The following is a 22,168-nucleotide window of genomic DNA, read 5'->3' as shown; positions in this document are numbered from 1 at the left end:
CCTGGCAGGCTATGCTCAGAGGGCAATGAAACCACCCAGCTCCAGGGTGCAGATGGTGAGTGGAAGGATCCTTTCCCAGATGCTCTACTCATCTTATGTCCTGTGACTCTCCCACAGTTCTTATTTTAGATTCGCTGTCTTTATGCATTTGTTACCCTATGTTCTAACAAGGACTCTTGGAAAGGCTCCTATTGTCCCACCATTATAGTACTTTGAACTTTTAACCAGAAGTTATCTGTGACCCCAATATGAAATACAATTCTCAACATCCATTCACAAGTAATATTAGACAGTAGTGTGGGCCAACTGCATTTCTTTTTTTTTTAAGAAGTTGTATTTTATTTCATTATAAGTAAAAAGCAAATTTCCAGTAATTATTGTTAAAATATACTATATATATGTGTGTGTGTGTGTGTGTGTGTGTGTAATTTGAAATTGATTGACTAGATTGCAACATTGAAAGATTATATATACCATAACCACAAAAAATATATAAAAACTTTGGTAGAAGTAAAAAAAAAAAATCATGATTGCTTGAGTTAAGGACATACTGGTAGAGAAGGAAAACCCTCCTACTTTGTGACATATTTGCATATGTATTTAATTGGACTATAAAGGTGTTAGAAAGTGAAGGAAATAACCATATATTTGTAGGGTTTTGTTGATATTTCTTTTTTTTAATTTTTAAATACATTTTTTAGTCGATATATTTTTATTTACATTTTAAATGATTTTCTCTTTTCTGGCCCCCCACTCCCCAAAAGTCCCATAAGCCCCCTTCCCTCCCCTGTTCTCCTACAAGTATGAAGTTTTATTGCCTGTTGACATTTCTGTGATCTGACGTGTTTGTCACTACTTATAGTATTACCCTCTCACTCAAAATCAGCCTGCAGCTACATGCTTTCCAGAAGCAGTCTGTTCTGCCCAGCTGCTCTAAAAATCAATCTGTCTATAAAAAGCCTGCCTAGCTAAGGGTAATGCCTGCATAGGTATTTCTTTCCCAAGCTGAATGAGAGAACACAGGATTTCAGTGTCCAATTCTTTAAAGAAAGTAAATATACACATAATAGAAGCTCCAAATGCATCATTATTTACATTTTTATATTTTATATTTTTACTATTTTAAAAGATACAATGGCATCATTAATTGAATATACATTATGTTCTGGAAGTTTCCCCCTGTGCCCATGTCCTCAAGGATCTTTCCCAATTTCTCTTGAATATGTTGGGGAAAATGCAAAGACAGAAAATCAGACATTATGCTGGCAGAGAGACAGAGATACATACAGAATGTCCAACAGACAGGCAGACACACACAGAGAAAAGAGAAAGAGACAGGGAGAGCAAGATAGAAAGAGAGAGACAGAGACAGAGAGAGAGAGACAGTGCGAAAGAGTAGCACCCAACTCCATATGAGATTTCTCCATTAAATACCCCTCCTCAGAGCTCAGGGAATCCTGAAGTAGAAAAATAAGAATAAATAATATACTTTCCATAGGATAGACTAGACACAAGGAGAACAAAGCGTTCTAAGTCAACTGATCAAAACTTATTTGTATACGCAGACACCGAGGCAGCTAACATAGGGTGTACTGGGGTGTACAAAGTCTTCCCAAAACCTACCTTACACTTTAGTATTTTTATGAGAATCCTAAGTGTGTAAAAATATGTCTCAGTTTCTTGTGTCTTCTCTTGAGCTCTTTTCTTCTATTGGTTTGCCAAGTCTTACTTTGTTGAGGTTTTCAGTGTGGTAGCCTAAGTTTCATTCTTAAATTCAATATACAGATCTAAAAGAAACCACCTTCCTGAATTTATCTGCTGACTTCCAAACTTTTATCCCTTTACTGATCAATATTGAACACACAAACAAACAAACAAACAAACAAATGTTAAGTATCTTAGATGAGGTTTAGAGAGATGCTTTAGTGATTACGAGCATGTACTGCTCTTGCAGAAGACCCTACTGAAGTTCTGGTACCTCATAAGCTGGCTCCCAACCGTGAAAGTGGAAGGTAACATAAAGCAACATCTGAAATTGTCTTCTGACCTCCACATTTGCATGCTGTGTGCACATATCCTCCCATTGTTCAGGTGACATTCCTTACTGTATATGAAGGTGAATCTCTGTATTTTCAATTGTTAAATCTGTACTGATAAAGACCTAAGTGATGGCAGGAGTTTGATACTGTCATTTCTGAACCATCACTGTGTTTTAGATTTTACATTTTGCTGATTTAAATTTTGCTGTTTTGCTCAAAACATGAATGTCATTGTCTGGTGGCAATCCAAGAGATATTCTGGCACTGCCTTATTGCTGATTGCTAATTATAAATATCTGACAGCCAATAGTCAGGTCAAAACTACTGGGGTTGACCAGGGCAGTAGACAACAGAGGGGACAAAAGCAGATGCAGGAGTATGAAAAGATGCTGATGGAAACAGAAGATAGGGAACAGAGCAGTAAACAACAAGACCCAATTGCATAGGTAGATTGTTGTACAACTTGAAGTTTAAATGAGCTATCCCATCAAAATGCCTACAGCTTTGACCAATACAGAAATCTATGTTTTAGTTCTCCTGTAAGCTGCTCTGTAAAAAGCCCTGCTTTCATCTATGCTTACAACAATACATACCTGCAAAACAATATGTGATGACTGATAGACAATTTCATGGTTTCCTACATAGAGGAATCCAGAGAAGCTTCCATCCCTCTTCCAAACACAATGGTCCTTCCTGCCTGACAAGTGTAGCCCAGCCTTCTCACATCTCTCTCTTGCACAAATACCCTTTGAGCCTTGGTAACAGGCTCTCGGGGCAGCAATAGAGCCCTGAGATCAAAGTCTTTGGTTTATTACTCGTGCTGTATGCATAGAGGCAGAGAAAGCGCACACAGAACTAAGTCCACATGTATGAATGCTCACATATACAAGCATAATCTCTCACTCATGGAGACCCTCATCTCTGTACATACTCATGTATCACATATAATTGGAGAAACCTGTGAGAGAGAAGCACATGTAGACACACATACTTCAAAGGGTTTTTTCAACTGTATAGCCATTTAATCTACTGTACACTTGAGAAACTGCCCTGAGCCAGCAAGTAACTGGACTTGTGTGTTAGTTCATGATAACTGTGGCATCTACTGCTTCCTTCTTTTCCTGGACTTCCATCAACCACTGTCCAATCATGTTCTCTTTCAGATATCTCTGGATAAAATAGCTAAGGGTCCTGGAAAGCAAACTGCATGACAAGTGTGGTTGCCAATCTTTCAGCCTGGTATTTCTATCAAGAAAGCCATGTCACAGATGGAGGTAGATGCATAGTGCTCTCACAAGGCAGAGAGGGGAGAGGCATTCAACAGAAAGCAACAGGCATGCCACTTACTTCATTCAGCTTAGAATCTCTGTCTCCTCAGTTGGCTCCAGTCAGTCTGTGGAGAACTTCATCCCTCTGCTCCCTCGGAATCTCTCTTGACCAATTAAAGGTAAGTTGTCTAAGAGATCACGGCAAAACAGCTTGTGAGCAATGAGTATTTCTTTATGGTCACCTGTCCCTTTGCCTAACTGTGAAGTATCTTTTAGCCTCTGGTTCCTATATTGATGATTTGTGAGGTTTGGTTGTCCAGAACTTGAGCATGCTATATTAGTAACTCAGGCCTAAATAGAACATCAACATCACTGTCACTCAAACCTCACTGAAGCTGAGGCAAGAAAATCATGTGGCCAGCCTGCTTTATATGGAAATTCTACCTCAAAAAATGCATGATTGTCATTCAGAAATGTCACTGTACCTGACATCTCATAGACTACAAATGCCTCTTACTATGCTAACAGGAAAATGTCAGCAGCAAGGAGGATAAACTGCTCTGAGTTAATGAAATCACCTGAGAGGTTCTTCGCTTGTTGATGGAGAATCACCAAAATATCAGCACATCCCTCCTCTCCACTCTAGAATTGGCTTTACTTTTGATCAGGTCTAACTATGTAATCCAAACTACCTAGACATCTTGGTATATTTCTCCCTCTATCCCAAGAAGCAGGACTTGAGATGTAAGGCAGAATAGCATACTTTTTGTCATCTGAGTGACTTACCTGATTAAACAATAGGAAAATTGGCAAATTTCCTACCTTCCATTATCTCCAACAGGTCTTTAACTTGTAGCCCCAAGGTCTCCCCAGAAAACACATTCAGAGTCTACAACATAAATACTATTATTCTTTCTCTGGGTCAAATTAAGGACAGCTTATCGCTGAATAGGAAGTCCATACACAACTGGTTAAAATATTCCATGTTCTCCTTCTCTTGCTGTCTTAGGTTTTTCAGGGACTTTAAGCTTCCCCTAGAACTCCACACTCTCTACTTACCCATGGGTTCTCTGCCAGATCCCCCACCTGACATCCCTTGAGGTACATGCATCAAGACTGAGGAAATCCAGGCAGGCTCTTGAGCACGTACATACTTATAGAGTTCTAGGTTTAAGGATTTCTATTTTCTCTCAGAAGACTTTATGCATGTGAATTTTTGGTCTATATGTATGTATATGAATTCATTACTAGAGCCAAGGTTACCTGAGAAAATTAGAAATTGAGTAGAGAACTTATGAGCAAACATATGGGAGCTGAGATCAAATAGGATCCATATTGAATGATATTTTTTTGGAATGAGCCATGTCTGGAGCCTCATGCTGTGTCTATAAATTAATTTGTACTCTACAGAGCATTGGAGATCAGAATGCTTTGTGTCCTCCTCATGTTTTGATCTAGGAACATTTACAAGTGTTTACCTGGCCCCTCACCCTAGTCCTGTACTTATAGTACCACCTCACTTACAACTCTGCACTGGCTAGCAGCAAGTCGGTCTGGGGATTGGGTTGTTTCTATGTGTACAGGGCCAGCTGGGATATGAAAAGACCTAATCTGTGTCTTCACTTAGACCAACAAGCAAGGAGAGGCGAGAATCATAGGGAAGGATCTAATAGGAGAAGTGAAGAAAAAGTGTGTGTCTGGGACAGATGTGGACTGGAATGTAAGCATTGCAAAAAGGACACTTAGAGATTCACTTTCTGTCCTCATCTAGGCACAGACATGCAAAGGGACCAGTGGTAAGAAAACCTCGTGCTGTAGTGATGGAACAGTTATCAGTGTGGCATCCTTATATGATGCATTTTTGAGTGCGGACTTGTGGAAATAATTGAAAGTTCATTATTCTCAGATTGCAATGGTTAGTGAGACCCTGGCTGCTCTTGAGGATCCAATAGGAATCACCCTGTCCACAGGCTTCAATATCCAAGCTGGAGACCATGAATCTTAAGTTAAAGGGAGGACCCTCTGCAGTGAACACTTGCAGCTTGTTTCAGCTTGTTTTGATTGTGATCAAAAAATTCAGTCCCAGGAGTGAGAAACCCACCTTGTACTTTTATTCAGTGAACCCTGAAGCTACATAAACAATATAAGCTAGTACTACTTCTCTTGGTTACATACCAGGAGTAGATGGTAAGAACCTACTGTTGAAGAAACCACAGTTCAGTCTTGGTACATAGAGAAATGAACTGAGTCTGGCAGATGTCTGACTGTTGCCTTGCATTCTCTGTGAAGTGTGGTGCTATACATGGGAGAAAAGTCATGTTCTGACCACTAGTGCATTTTATATGCTATTATTCTAACGTGCTTGGTAGGATATGCCTACAGATTCAATCATGACAGTCTTGCTATAACAGTAACCAACACTTTCTGGTTAAAATTTTGGCCATTAGACAAGATGGATTCCATACCTAGATCTTTAATCTGGTCTTAAACCCACACTTGGTACATAACAGATCATGAAAAGACACACTGCTGTCATTTTGGACATACTTTCAAACTGCTTCCTGAATGTGTTCATGTTCATAGATTAGTGCTACTTTTCCCAGAGGTCAGAGAAACTACTTTTGCAGGGGGATCTGTCAATGTATAGACTAATTTACTCTTATTTTTATTATGATTACTCTTATTTGTACTATTATTATTATTATTATTATTATCACTGTTATTATTATTTAGACGTATACCTATTTCCTTATTTCCCTCAAGTTGCTGAGAGCAAATGTTAAGTGTTTGACCCCAAATGAGACATTTAAATCACACAAATACACACCAGACCTAACTACTCAGAGGCCATGGTATAACATGACCTAGAAACATTATAAAAGGTGGAAGATGAGGAGGAGTGCTTTGAAAACGTCTGTTCTGGACAGGATAAGCCATTGCACTCATAAAAACCCAGCAACTGTGTTTACTTGCACTATACCTTTAAAAAGTGAAGCCCTTACAGCATGCTGTCATACATATTAAAGAAGCTCCTAGTCCAGCTTTATAAGAAGAGGTACTAATATCAAGTGTTTTCGGTATGAGGAGTCATATTTCTTTAGAGGTATGGAGGAAAGAATTTGTCCAGCATCTGTGGGACACCACAAGGAAGACATGTAACACACCTGATTAAACACAGCAGGTTTTTTGTTTTGTTTTAAATAGTACATGTGCCTTGGCTTTCAGTCACAAGGACCTTAGCACCATGCCTGACAAGCAGAGTTTGATCATGGAAACCAACATAGTAGTAGAAAATACCTGATGCCTTCAAGTGCTCCTGAACTCGAGAGAACCTCTAGCATATGTCCTCTAGAAGCAAAACAATAAACACATATACAGAAACACACACACACACACACACACACACACACACACACACACACAGAGAGAGAGAGAGAGAGAGAGAGAGAGAGAGAGAGAGAGAGAGAGAGAGAGAGAGAGAGAAACAGAGAGACAGAGAGACAGACACAGAGACACAGAGACACAGAGAGAGAAAATAAATGTACATTTAAAGGAGACATGATAGTTAAAGAGATTTTTTAAATTGGATTCTGTGTAATTTGCGGGAAATATCAATGTGTTGTGATTAGCTTCACTTCTGAACAGGGCCAAAGTCAGAAGCATTGACTAGAATAGTTGACCACCCACAGGTCATAGTGAGCTTCTTTCTGCCAGTATGCCACCAGCAGTGAGTTTGTCCTGCCATCTCTTGTTGAGGACAGTATCTTTGTGTGAAGTGGATGCAAGTACTATTCTCATTGATTAGGTCATTAAGAATTCCGGGAAATCACATGCTGTAGGAACCATGTTCAGGCGAGCACATTACTCTGTGGAGGCCAGACAGATTTCCCTGGTGTATTGTCTTGTGTTTTGTGGCAAGATTGTTGAGTCAGTAGTATATCCATCAGGACAACTTGGTTGTAGGACTGGACAAACTGGAGCAGATGACATGGTGTATGAGGAGGGGAGAAAGTCTTCCTCATCTTATTTATGTTCTATAAATGTGACAAATTCCACAGGGCTGTAGTCATCTTCTCTTGTCTTCCAGGGTTTGAGAGGTGGTCACTTTGTTACCAAAGTTCTTTTCACATCTGTGATGAACTGAAGATTCAATATGCAGTGAACATCACAGAACAAAGTCAGCACTTTAATGGTGTAAGCCTGACACAGCATCCTCAAAGGTTCTTCAGGGAGCCTAGCAGAAACACACATCTCTAGGATATTTTCTGGAAAATACATTTTTTTCAGTTTTCCATGATGTTGCAGTACCAGACTATAATAATCTCATGTAGGGAGACATCATATCATGCTGTTTGTACTAGAAACTAAATAATGGTGATTGACTCATGTCAGATTAAAGTCAATCCAAAAGCAACAAAGTTTCTATTTAGTCAGAAAATTCTTTTTAGTCTTCATTAATCCATTTCTCTCAGAGCAACATTCTGAGTAGATGAAAAATGTAGGCTGATGTCTGGGACCTTTGAGGTGATTCCCTTCTGCAGTTGGTTAGTGAGTGTCGGAATTACAAACTCTCCCACATCCACCCTGTGACAGATGATGCAGACCAGTTTGGGGTATACTGAATCCTTACATACAATGTATGCTCATGGTTCATGGCCAAAAATATTGTCTTAACCTCTTAATATGATTTATAACAAAATCAATTTCTAATTGTTATGAAATCCTAATACACTATCCTATGTTTAAATAAACCTCATATAGAAAATATAGGTTTTCTTTTGGCCACCAAGCATAACCATCCAGACTGGTACACATATATGATGTAGATTAAACATTCAAGAGATAGAAGCAACATGTATAACACATTGAACATAACAGATATGTATACCACCCTACATACATATAACACATTCATATGTATAAAACACTCAGAGAGAGACATACATGTACACAAGTGCTCACACACACACACACACACACACACACATACATTCTCTCTCTCTCTCTCTCTCTCTCTCTCTCTCTCTCTCTCTCTCTCTCTCTCATTCACTCACTCACTCTCTCTCTCCCACAACTGAAGCGTTTGGGATTTGACTCATCACAAATCTGTGACAATCACCATGATGTCCCAGGAGGTGACATGACTGCAATCCTGCAATTGGAGTAAAGGAAATGTGGATAAGTCATGGAAAACTCCGAATTTGAAACAACTTATACTTCTTATATTATATGAAAGGAAAGTCTCATGTGATCTAGGCTACACCATATATCCTAGAAAGCACCGAAGGATCTTGGTGTTATCCTCCTGACTCCTGCTCTGCCGAGCTATGTTATAGTCAAGCAGCAATTTGGCAGATTCCAGAAGTGGAAGTTCTGGAACTGAATCCAGGGCCTAAAGTTTAAAACACAAACAATCTCACTGCAGAGCCCTGTCCCAAGACTCTAATGTAAAAAAGCTCACTGTAGAGCAGTAGTTCTCATCTTAAAGGTGAGATTATCTTGTTGATGGTAGCTATGGGAAAGGGGCTGGGACCCAGTACTCCTCCCTAGTTCTCCTCATGATCAGAGTCTGTGTCACCATGTATCTTGACAGATATTTTACAGAGTCACTTGCAAAGTATTGCTTTATTAAAAGGATCAGTAAGTCCAGTGTAGTATTGGAGTCATTGTATAAATCAGATGATAAAATTTATCTAATAGTCTTTGAGGAATGCTTAAATATAGCATACAACAACATGAGGAGTACTCAGTCTGACTCAGTTTGGCTACATAATGTCAGATAGCTTTAAACTCATGATTCACCTGCTATACCTGTCCTGCTGCTGACTTTGTCAATATGCTTTACATTGGCCAGAAATAGAAAGGATCATTACAACTTGGAACCTTGGGAGTAGATTTCCAGGTAATTTTTTATAATCATGCAATCTCTTTCAACTTTGCAATACTTAACATTGTTATATTACAAGACAGAGCTATGTAGTTTAGAATACATCTGTTCGGATCTTCTTCCTCCCATCTAACTGAAAAAACCTTCTCTGCTTTTGATCCATGAGAGTACTCAACTGGGAACAAGGGAGATGATAAAATGTGCAACAGAATCCACTGATCTTATACGGAAGCAGGCACTGCACAATCACCTGACTCCAGATCTAGGGCATCTGACAAACTCTTCTCAGCACTACAGGTGCTGAACCCACAGATAACAGGCTTAAACTGAAAATGGTATCTGCTTTCACAAGTCTACACAATGATGGTACAGAAAGAAACATAGAAATATACATGTTTTACAAAAGAAATCTTAAATTATATGAGGTCTTAATATTTTTTGTTATAATCAAGAGTATAATGCTATATATATATATATATATATATACATACACATATATATTATGACACTCATAAAGCACACATACGCAGAGACAGAGAGAGACAGACTGACTGAATGACTCTTGGAATTAGCAGTCTGATATAGGATCTAAGTTTAGTTTGCATCTCTGTGACTGAATTTCTGGTTCTTATATATTTTATGGGACAGGTTCTGGTCCTTTCACTATGTTGCTACATTTCCTTTGAATCTAAACTCAATGGAAGAGCCCTGGCTGATATGCAATAAAGTGAAAGAATCTTGCTATCTGGGGCTGATCTGACACACAGAGATCTGATCATACTAAGTGTGTGACCAGAGAAAATATGGGAGAAGAAACTACCTCCCTAGAGAGTTAGAACCATACTCTTCCAGACAAAATTCCTGGCCAAAATTTGCATAATTAACCTATCTTGCATATTTTCCATTTACATTCAGATCACTGACTGTGAGTTAGTTAATGACATTGATAAAGCATTAAATAAGCTAATGGATTTAATACTTTGTTCTTTTCCTCATGTTACTGGGGATGGAATTCAGAGCCTCAAGCATGCTGCTCTCACACTCTGACCCTGAAGTACACTCAAGTTTTGCTTCCTTAATCTTATCCTGATGTTATTAGTAAGCCCAGATATCAGGTTTGAGGGTCAGAAAGGACTAGCATCTCAGAGACAGTCAATGACTAGATTTCAAATATGAGAAAACTGATATCCACTGATACCTGCATCCTAGATATTTGGTTATTGTGAATTGTTAAGAAGAGGGTGGTGAAGATGAACTGCCAGGAGGGTAAGGAAAAAATGATGAACGCAATCAGCACTGTGTCCTGCCTGAATACACGGCCTTGATTACTTATACAAAGATACATACACAGAAGAGAGCTGTGTCCTGTCTGTGGGCATGGAACCCTCTCCGTGGACAATCGGATATTTCTTGTAGTCCAGTAGGTGTCAGTGTGAAAATTCCAATTCTGAAATGAGAAAAGGCAGACTCAGTTGCACACATTTGCCTCCAAGTCCTAGTTTCCTCTGTCTCTCTTTTCCGCCTTTCTCTCTAACTTTTTCATTTGTTTCTGTTTTCTTTTAGTCATTCTTCTTTTTTTTCTTAGATGTCTCTTTTTTCTTATATGTCTCTCCCTCTTTCTCTTTTACCATCTCATCTCTCTCAAAACCTCCTATCTCTCTTCTCATCTTCTTTGCACAATGTTTCCCTTCTATTATAGTAACTGCGGACTATGTCCACCTATTGTAATTGATCATGGTCCACGCTGTCCTCCGCCTAGACCTCGACATCCATGTCCTAGTTTTAATTATCCTCTAGTTTCATAGTTTTTCTCCGTTCTTTTTTTCTTTGATGTCTTTCCCCCTGATCTTCCATCTACCCTTTCTTATTTATTTATTCATTTATTCATTCATTCACTTTCCTTCCTTTTGTCATACCCCTCTTTCTTCTCCTCTCTCATCTCTGAGTCTTTTCCTCTCTCCTCTGTGCCCTCCTCCTCTTGCATCTTTATCTATATAAACATCTCTGTCTCTATATCTCTGGATCCCTTTCTTGCATGATAATCTAAGTGGGCAGAGGAAGTCAACAGTAGAAATATGTAGAAAGAACAATGTAGCAATGGGTTAGGTCTGTTTAAACCAATAAATGTGAGGGAGAAGGGACAAATTTCTAAAACCAGAAATTTTGTTCCTGTAGCACATCAAGTCTACAAAAAATATTATAAAAGAAAGCAGGATGATTCATTGCTTGATCGATAGTACCTCTCCTGAAGAATTCAGAATAACACATCATTGGGAAATAAAAGACCTGAAACTCTTATACAATGTTTTCTGTGGAATTTCTCCAATCTCTGCTTCTTGAGGAAATTTCATGAGAGGTAGTCTTAGAAAACTAGCAGAGGTGTCATATTATCTTTTAAGAGTGGCTGGTGATCATTAGAATATGCACCTTAAAGGAAGGCTTTCATAGCAATCAGTTAAGACATTCTGTACATAGACAGTTTTTAAATAGTTTGGAGCCATTGACAATGTTATAATTCTAAATTCCAGACTTGAATCTCACAAACTTACTGTTTATACTTGGGAGCACATACCACAGCTATGGATTCAGGGAGCATCATTTGGTATGCAAAATGTGTGTGTAGATCTACAGTTGACAAAAAGGCTGTCTGGGTTGGATGGGACTGAGAAGACAAAAGAAGTCAAGAATTGTAAGTTAGCCCAGTCAACTATGCTTGATTCACCAAGGAAGGGAGGCCATGGATCATTAACAATCTGTTCTCTCCTGTGATTTCCAAAATCTCTCCATGCAGACCCACATCTGTCATGTGGAAAAGGAAAATTGAACCATCTGCCTTGCCCTGCTACATCATAAAGTTCAAAATGAACTGAGGAAAGGAAAACTCATGCAAAATTTAAATAAATAATATATCTAATAAAAACACAGTAAAGGTGCTATGGGCATGGCCTAGTGCCTGCTTAGCATGGATAATAAAACATCATGAATCAAAAAGGAAGGTTTTCTCCTTTACTGCCTCTGTTTTCAATTTTGTGAATGGGCACCATGACCAATGCAACATTTATAAAGAATTTAATCAGGGCTCCTTACAGGTCCAGAACTTCAGTCCATTATCATCATAGCAGATAGCATGGCATCATCCTGGCAAACATGGTGCCAGATGAGCAGAGAGTTCTACATCTTGTTTGAAAAGCAAACAGGAACATAAAATCTCACAGGAAGGAAGAAGGGTTTCAGAGTTCATGCCCAAAGTGACACACTTCCTCCAAGAATGAGACTCCTACTCCAACAAGGCCATACCCTCTAATAGTGTCACTTCCTTTTGATCATCCATGCCTACTAAAGCCTGATGTCTAGACAGTAACAATTTAAAGTTTTGTCCTTCACTTCTAACCATGTCTGCTTCCTTCCTGCCAACAGCACACTGATTAAATCATCATTTTTTCTGATGACTACTTCAACAATCTCTCTGGGAATGCAGCTATTGACATTGAATCCTTCCTCTGAGACCCATGGGATTTCTCCCAATGTGAAGAGGAGCTACTACCGTCCTTCTGATGTGGTACTGTACTACTCACACGATCATACTATGACTCTTTCCTTTACTTCCCTCCCATTCTCACTGGGTCACCAGATGTAACTACCCATCAGACAAATACATGCATGAGTCCCCACTTACAGATAGTAATCTTACAGAGAGTAATAGTTGCAACCCAGTTAAAAAAGTTACATTTCTGCCCAATGAACGTGAAGTACTGCTAGAATTGAGGAGGTTCTCATATAAAATGGAGGAAGACATGGTGAGATCAAGAGAGGTTTCAATGTCAGAGGAAGGAAGGGAGAAATTTGGAGCAGGCTTTTAGCAAATTCTCATTTCTATCTCTAAGTTGTGTATGCATATAGATGCTTCCACCTTGAGCCCTTTAACAACTCTATTTATGTATGTACACTCACAACTATGCCATAATTTAAAACATCAAGCCTTTGACAACTAAAGTGAAATCAAAGAAAAATTGAAGAAAACAACAAACAAGAAGATTCCATGCCCAAACCATCTCACAGGTCCTACATGTCAGTAATCTGCTAACCCATTCCCTAAGATCACCCTCCTCACTTCAAATTCCCCTAGATTCTAGGTCCTAGATGCCAGCTTCAGTACAACCATTATGACAGACTCCACACTGGCCAATTCCTCATCAAGTGACTTTTAGTTTTGAGGCACAGCATTACTGTTCACTCAACTTGGCACCAAATTCACTACCTACAAGTATTATTGTCCTGAATGCTGGGGGTCCAGGAGTGTGACAGTACACCCAGATTTTATGACATTATTGAACATTGCAATCTCTGCCCACCATGACTTAGAAGGCATTAAGTCAATATCCTCAGAGCTCCAGCAGGTCAAATCCTGACGTCATTCTTCCTGCATCCCTGTTATGCGGCTTTTGAGAACATCATATCCAGTTCTCCTTCACCCTTGTTTCTTCTTCATCCCTATATACCCTGCTTTCCTCATTAGACATTCACCTAATCTGCCAGGGAATTGTTTCTCTTGCAGCCAGTTTTCCCTATTTACCAGGTTCATGACCCACCTGCATGTGGCTCAGGTCCCTCTCTAGGTTTCTCACAACATCCTCCCAATGTTGATGCAGTTGGAATATCTAACATGTGCCTTCAATTCCAAACAGTATAACTGAACCCTGCTGTCAAGGTCTGTCCTCTTCTACAGCCCTATTCGTGTTTATGAGAGGAGCACTTCTAACTCCATGAGCCCAATTGAATTCCTGCCCAGTCTGACTCCTCAGCCTCTACCCCTATTGCCTGGGTATCTGAATTACCCTGATCCCTCCTACACACAAACAAGACTATCACCTTCTCATCCTCATTCCATGGTATAAGCTCTCAAACCACACCTGACATTCCCTTCCCAAGGAGCCCTTCAACTCCTTAATTTTAACTTCTGGAGTATGGCGTTGGTTACATCAATCTTTTGCTCAGAATAGACCAGAGTTTTCTCTCTACTCAAAATCACTCTCTATTTTCACATTCCATCCTAGACAAGGTATGCCATGGTTCTCTTTGGTGATATCAGTGCAGATCAGGCATTCATTTCCAATACAAACGACAAATCCCAGACAACAGAAATGCTTACTGATATAGGATCTCCACGTATCTCTCTCCAATATGATCCCCTCTCCCATAAACTTTTTGGGCACCTCTTCCCAAGTCATCATGTCACTTTACATGTGACATCTCTTCCTGTGCAACCCTCACTGTCCTATATTTCTCACCTGAAGTATATTGTGCACTTTGTCTCATGTGACTTGGTGCGCATTTTTGTGTGATTTCCCTTTTGAGTCCCAAGCCACAAAAGGCCAATATCAGTTGGCATAACATATTATTAAATTAAGCACAGCAGGAAGAATTTATACAATTGGAATGAAGAGCATCAGCACTTCCCAAGGTCTGAATAGAAGTTTTTGATCTCACAAAAACCACAAGTAATCCTCTTCCTTGGGGCTTATATTTGTTGTTAGAAGAAATTTAATAGTTTTGTGAACTTCAGTCTTTGAAAATGACAGAATCATCCAAGGGACTCTCTAGGCAAGTAAATGTGTTTTCTTGAAAGTCAAAAGATGTATGCTCTACATGTTCAAACACTTCAAAATCTTGCATGTAAGATCATTTTGGTGTACACAAAGGAAGTACTTCTTCATAAATAAAAAACACAATCATTAGAACAGACTCTCTTGGCTTACTTAAGTTTCATTTCTATACCTTTTAGGTATATGGTTGTAGTGGCTATTCCTGGTTGTCAACTTGACTATATCTAGAATGAACTACAATCTAGAATTGGAAGGCTCACCTATGATCCTAATCTGGAGGCTCGGAGATATAAGTTTCTGACTTGGATCCTGGCATGGAGATCTTGAAGCGTAGTGGCTATGAATTTTAGAAGATTAAGACAAGGAGATGTCCAAATTCAAGATCATCTGGGATTAAAGGCATGGAGGCACAGGCCTTTAATCTGGGCCACGCCCTCTGCTGGAGAACCACAGGCGAGTAATCTGGGCCACACCCTCTGTTGAAGACCTACAGCCTTTAATCTAGGCTACACCCTCTGCTGGAGATATATAAGGACATTGGAAGAAGGAAGGTTTACACACTCTTCCTATATTACTTGCCTCGTGGGACTGAGCAACTGCTAGATCATTGGACTTCCATCCACAGCTGCTGCTGTCCATTTTGGGTGGAGTTGGACAATAGACTGTAAGTCATTGACAAATTCCCTAACTAGATAGAGACTGCCCATATGTTCTGTGACTCTAGAGAACCCAAACTAATACAATGGTCTATGTACATTTTCTCATATATCGTAGCAAGCTACCATTCTCCATGCAGTTTCACATGAAGTTCAAAGTTTGAACAATTACTCCTAGTAAGACATAAAATACAAAGAGCTGTAAAAGTGCTAGGAAATGCTCCTTTGATTTGAACTGCACACTTGATTATATGTGCTCAGAGCCGATGATCTGGAATGAATTGACTCTGTGCACAGCAAGTTTTAGGTAGGCTGTTTCAAAGAAACAGAAAAGGAACCCTCATTCCCAGAGGTCCTTTTGCTTACATGTATCCATCCTAATGTAAGAAGTCCCAGTCCTTCTTGAATAAAGAAGAGATCCTCCTCATGCTTTGCACAGCAATAATCTGGGTCTCCTTCCTGGACAGGAATGAGGATATGGCTGATGTGATATTCCTCTCCAACCTGCCAGGAGAAAACAACTTGTCACAACTCTTGGAGGTCTCAGACCCATTCTCTCAGACACACAATAGGCCCCAGACCAGACAGTGCATGAATCTCATTTGTCTTTCTCCCTTTGTGGTTTCAAATCCTTGGCTGTTCTTGTGCTTTGCTGAGATACAGTGAAAAAGGAACAGATGTTGAGTAGAAATGTAGATGTCCAGCTTGACACATCCTGGGCTTAGGGTCTTTCCAGTAGCAGCCAGTAAGATTGCTCAGGAGTCTAGAGATGCCTAGGAAACTAGTGCTCAAAAGCTTACCAGAGTAGATACTCAGACCAGGACCTAAAAGCCATTGATTTCTGGTTACAACTAGGCAACTTGTCTGTTTCCGGGACTTATGCCTGGCTACCTGCATTTCTGCTTTCTGTCTGCGTTCTTTTACATTTAGGTAATATAGAACTCTGACGCTGAGGGGCCCAGTGTTCCAGACTTGAGGCAACTGTCCGGCACCTCTGCCTTACCTTACTGGTGAGCTTCAGTCTCACTCCTTTTTTCCTGACCCAGATGCAATTTGAACAACTTCTACACAAGGCTTGTCCAAGTGAGAAACCGATGATGCCTCACCTGGCCATTCTAAGGTGCCAGTTTCTGCAGCCTCCTTGGCAGCTGGTGATGTTGTTGGAGCTGCTTCATCACAGGCTTTCTTTCCTGAAGGCACCACTGTTGGGCTGAGGGTTTCAGTTGTTACTGAATAAGGCTGAGCTTCCTTTGATGAAATTGGTGCTCCAGCACCCACCTCCCCACCTTGTTTATTTTTCTTGAGAACCATACCGTTTTAGAAAAGGAAAGGAAGCCCATTTTGAAAATCGGGTTCTGATCTTTCTTTTTTCCTCCCACAATGATTCCTTCTTGGACAGTTCTTCTTCTTCTTTCTTCTTCTGCAGGAAAGGAAAAGAATTTAGTCCACTACTTCAAATTTTGGAAGAAGCTTCTTTTCAGACCAGATATGAACAAAGTGTAGTTCCGTTAAAGTCTGACATTTCAGCCTAGGGCCTGTATCCCTGGTGTTTTGGAAAATCCATTCTTCTACCTTACTATTTTCCTGTTTTAATAAAGTTAGGTCTCAGTCTTCTTAGTATGCCATGACATTGTGTGTGTGTGTGCATGTTCATGTGTGTTGATTGGGTTACAGAGGGCATGTGGAGCCCTTTCATTGACTCACACACTTCAAAGACACTGCACAAGACAGTTCTGGGAACAGACTGTGTAGGTGTCACACAGTCCTCCTATATCCATGCATCTCCTCACACTGAACTTTTTTGTCAAGCAAATGAGATTTTCTTCAGAGTATTGATTTATCAGGTCTCTCTTCCGGTCCTCAGCCCTCACAAAAATCTGTTTTGTTGTTTGCAATACAAAACCAAAATGGATATTTAGAAAAGTGCTAATGTTAGAAAAGAGAGAAAGAAAAGAAGTTGGCAGGGGCAGCAGTATCTCGTGCATGACTTGAACCCCATTCCCAGCTATCCCCTCTGTACAGAATTCTTAAAACAGCATTGTCCGCCCTTCCTTCTAGTGTCATCATCTGTGGCTTTTCTGTGAGCAGCTGTGTTCTGCTCTGGAGTTTTTGTGAGCCACATTCAGAATGAAAACCTACCTTGAGAATATTTGATTTTTTATAAATCTCTAGAACCTCTTTGTAGTTTTTATTCACAGGGAGCTTTTCCACATAGAGTCTAAAGGAATAGAGTGGAGAGACTAAGCTGTGCAGAGCAATTAAAATATCTAAATGAGTCCGTAAGGAAATTTGGACTCTGTGGTCACTGCTTCAGAAGTTACTGGTGTTTAATAAGGCACACTCTGAGCACATTTCCATTATTTAGACTGGAGAAAGACTATCAAAATTCTTCCATGAAACTGGCACATTCAGCAAACATTAGTTGTCAATAAGCATAGTTAAAGTGACACAGTGCAAGTTGGTCATTTCAACACCCAGGAGGCACCAGATAGATCCACAACTCTTGAAGAAACAGGATGGACTCCTGGACTTCATACTAGGGAATAAACACAGTGGTCTGAGTCTTTCATTCCCACTATTAATCTTTGCTCACATAGCACTTTTGTTTATTGCTTCCTGAGAGTGTACCACCTTACCTCAGACATCACTAGGTAATGAGATGACATACTGAGGGTGCTCAGTTCTAGGTGGTGATGTTACCTGGGTACCTAGTCTCATGATGCACTGAAAGATGCTAGTAAACTGCTTCAACTCTCATGTCTGTCCAAGATTCAAGATTCACTGCCTTGTCAAAAACTCTTCTTGAGAAAAGGATATGACCAGAAACTCAGTCTGGGAAACTGATGTATGGGAAAACATGTGACTCCTTGGTAAGAGAGATTTGTTATTGGATAAGGGAAGAAATGAGAGTAGATTTATTATGATCTCAAGAGGATGCCTTCATTTTACTGGAAACCACCAGTGGAAAACCAAGAGAAACCCTGTTGTAGTATGTGTACAACAAAGGGAATGCAAACTGTGGTACCTCTACTCATCTGTAAATCTAAGCTCTCTAGTTGTTGAACAGTAATTGATGTACCTACTAAACATTCAGTCTTCTGAAGATCAATGAAATCATGTCCAGAAAACCCCTCCCTATACTATACACACACACACACACACACACACACACACACACACACACACACACACTATCTTCTTATATTCTGTTTCACAAAATTTAAGGCCAACTAGGATTGTGAGACTTTTCCATTTTCCCCTTACTAAAGTCAAAGCACCCTTGTCACTGAGGCTGTAAGAACTATTTCATGGTGGCAGCTTTGCAATCTGTATTTTACTCTTCCTACGCAATATAATGAACAGTTTGGAGAAATTTCTAAGGATGGTTAACCACACTGAAGCCAGGTAGTCAACAGTCCTCTGGTGACTGTGGAGCTACAGGAATGCCTACCTCTCTCCCATAGAACTCAATAAGTGTGGGCACACATCAAAGACAGTCCTGTGACTGTTTACATCAGGGGAGATATGAAAATCAAAATAGCTATCAATTCAGATACACACTGATTTTCAGCCCTCTTTTCTTCCACTATGAGCTGGACCTTGTGTACCATTATAGTTCCTCATTTATAATACCACCACATTTGTTCCTCATATCTTTGAATCACAAGAAAAAGTCTGTGTGGGTAGTGCCAGAAATCTGATGAAAATATAACATCCTCAAGTTCTATAGCTGTGAACAAAGAGGAAAACCCTGAATAGAAAAGCAGACTGAGCAAAAAAAAAGTTTTGGAGAAAAGGAGTATAAACTGCAGGTTCTCACGTGAGGAATTTGTGGTAGAGCACAAAGGTTGCTTCCTTTTAGCCACAGTGATCGAGGTCAGCTGCCATTTTGGAGAAGTGTTTGCTCAGGCTCATATAAAATGCTAATGAATAATTCTTGTTGATTTCGATGTTCTGCCCAAGAGCACTTAGCAGTTGGAACCGCTCTTGGGGAAGAAGGGTGGCATTATCATGCCTGGCGATGTTCTAAGACAGAAGAGAAAAGACAGGAAACATCAAAACACTTTGTCTGGCATGCTGCCATTTCAGCTCTCTAGCACATTCATGCCTTTGCGCACAGACACATACACACACACACACAATTGTGTATGTATATCTGTGTCAGATTCACAAACCTCTATGCCTAAAGAAATTAGAATGAATAAAACACCCCTTGTGTCAATTCAGCTTCATACATTTAGTGAATAATCATACTTTGGTATTTCTTGTTATGCTAGTAAAGTGGTAGATTTGGGATTAGGGCTGTCTCTTCCGATTAAAAACATAATGCAAAGGAGCTCTGAGGGAATGTTCAAGTTAAGCAGCTGGCTTACAAATAGGCTATTTATTGAAATCAGGACCAGAAGACTTCACATAGCTGTGAGTGGTTGTGTACACATAGGAGGGTTATGCATTTGCATAATCATGAGGAATGAAAACTAAGTTCCTGATATTTAAGAGGTTCAGAAATTAAGGCTGAGAATCTTCAGTAGGCCATACAGGCTTTGAGAACTCTGAGCACCTTGGACCACAGCATTGTACAGGCTGTCTTGGGTTAGAGTGTTTGAGGGCAGTGTTCAATATAGTGTGAAGACTAACTGGACAGAGCATTGACCTGTTTTCCCTGATCCCAGTGGCAATATAAGGAAATAATTATATATGACCAGTTGGGTGAAAACATTTGAGGATCACCAGTCTAAATACAGAAAAAGACATTGAGATGTTAAATTTGCCTCAAAGAATTCCATGCAAATTACCTTTATTTGTAGCTGTGTTGAGACCACAATTGTTCCAGTACAGAAAGTTATATCATTGCCTAGACTCTGTTGGTCTGAGTGCCTAGGGTTCAGGAGGTGTTCCCACCTGTCACATGATGAACAATAAGTTAAGAAAGGAAAACTTTGCTTCTTTGTGAATTAATGTTATATTACATTAATATATGCATTGCTAAATAAACCACTGTGCCATAGTAAGTTAATCTCCATTGAAAATTCCTGGTAATCCCCTACAATGCTGCATAAAGCCTTTCCAGGACCAGGGAACTCTCCTTCCTCTCCTTCTTTCTTCTTGGAAATGATTTGATATGTGACAGGACAGAGAAGTGGGAGGGGGTTGCTTTAGGAACAGGCAAAGGGAAGAGGGCTTATGGGACTTATGCTGAGGGGCAAACCGGGAAAGGGAAAATCATATGTAATGTAAACTAAGAATATAGAAAATAAAAAAGAGAAAATTCCTATAGTTGATAAGTGTTGATTTAATCCATATTTCAATTAAAATTGTGTTTTACTCTGCAATATGTGTTGTGTCTACCATCCTGCTTCAGTCACTGAATTATAGGAATAAAAATCTGTATCTCCATGGCCCCCTAGTGCTCAGGTGGCATATCTTCACAAGTAATGCTGGCATTGGCACTTTTAAAAAGATTTTGCCTGAAGGACCACAGCAGGTAATATAGTTTCTCTGTGTCCTAGACATGACACACAGTCACATTTTCTGTCCTGAAGTTTCCATTCAAACCATAAAGATCTAGTCCATGAGAGTTGTGCTCTGAGTCCCCAGTAGGACACAGCTGCAAATCCTGGCAGGTAAGCCAGGACAACCCTGTCCATAGAGGGTTGGCAGATGTGGCAGCCAGTTTCCCTCCCATCACAACACTGCTACTGAAGAGCACTGCAGTTCAAAGGTTAATGTGGAAACTGAGTGCAGGATGGCTACCACAATGAGACATCTTGGCTTTGAGCATTCCTGTGTACACCCCAGCTCTCTGCTTCTCTGGAAAACCTCCCATGAACTACCTGGGTGCTTTCTCTACATTGTGCTCTCCTAAGCACTTTACCTCTAGGTGTGCCCAGAGCCTGTTAGTTTTGCTACTATGGAATGTGAAGATCCTTATAATGAAAGAAGGAATGCTCTGTCCAAAATCATGAGCTCAGATCAATCAGGGCCAAAACTAACACTAGGGCACCAGATTCTAGTTCAGTACATTCCCTATGCTTCCACACTGTCTGGACTTCTCAAAATATATGGGGATATCAGCTAAAGAAGTGTTTAGATTTCTTTACTTACCAGATATTTTCAGGTTTGTAATATGAACACAGTTTGGGAAAATAGGTTTGTCCTTACCATAAGTACCCCAAGGTGATTCAGGTTTTGATTGGGTAGTAGGTAGTATAGTATCATGAAATTGTACTGGTAGTTTTAGCCAAAAAAGTCCAGGTTCGGGTGACACAGACATATTAGTGATGTAAAACAGAGTCTTTAGGGATTCCTGTCTCATATTTGTAGCTTTATAATTCCTTGTGGTTACAAAGATTATATTGTGTCTAGTGAGGTAAATGATTATAAAGCGGGGAAATTGCCTTTAGCATGATGCCAAATACTGAAGAGAATCCAGATCCATATGATTTCTCCAGTTCCTGTGTATGCTCCAGGTCAGAGTAAAAGAAAGTCTCTAGCACACACAGTCTGACCCAATTGTCACCTGTGAACAACAAGTGCTCAGAAAGAATTCTATTTCTTTTTATTAATGATTTGACTTCATGGCCAGAGTTTGCTTATAATTCATCATTCTTTCTAGAATGGACATAAACCTGCATCAATCCCTCTGCCTTTGCCACCTGGGTACTAGAACTTTACACTTGAGTCCAGATATTGCACTAAGAATTGATTCTACAAC

This window comes from Apodemus sylvaticus, chromosome 1, assembly GCF_947179515.1.
Source record: "Apodemus sylvaticus chromosome 1, mApoSyl1.1, whole genome shotgun sequence".
Taxonomy (NCBI): Eukaryota; Metazoa; Chordata; class Mammalia; order Rodentia; family Muridae; genus Apodemus; species Apodemus sylvaticus.
The sequence above is the reverse complement of the archived record's forward strand: the minus strand, read 5'-3'. Positions refer to the sequence as shown.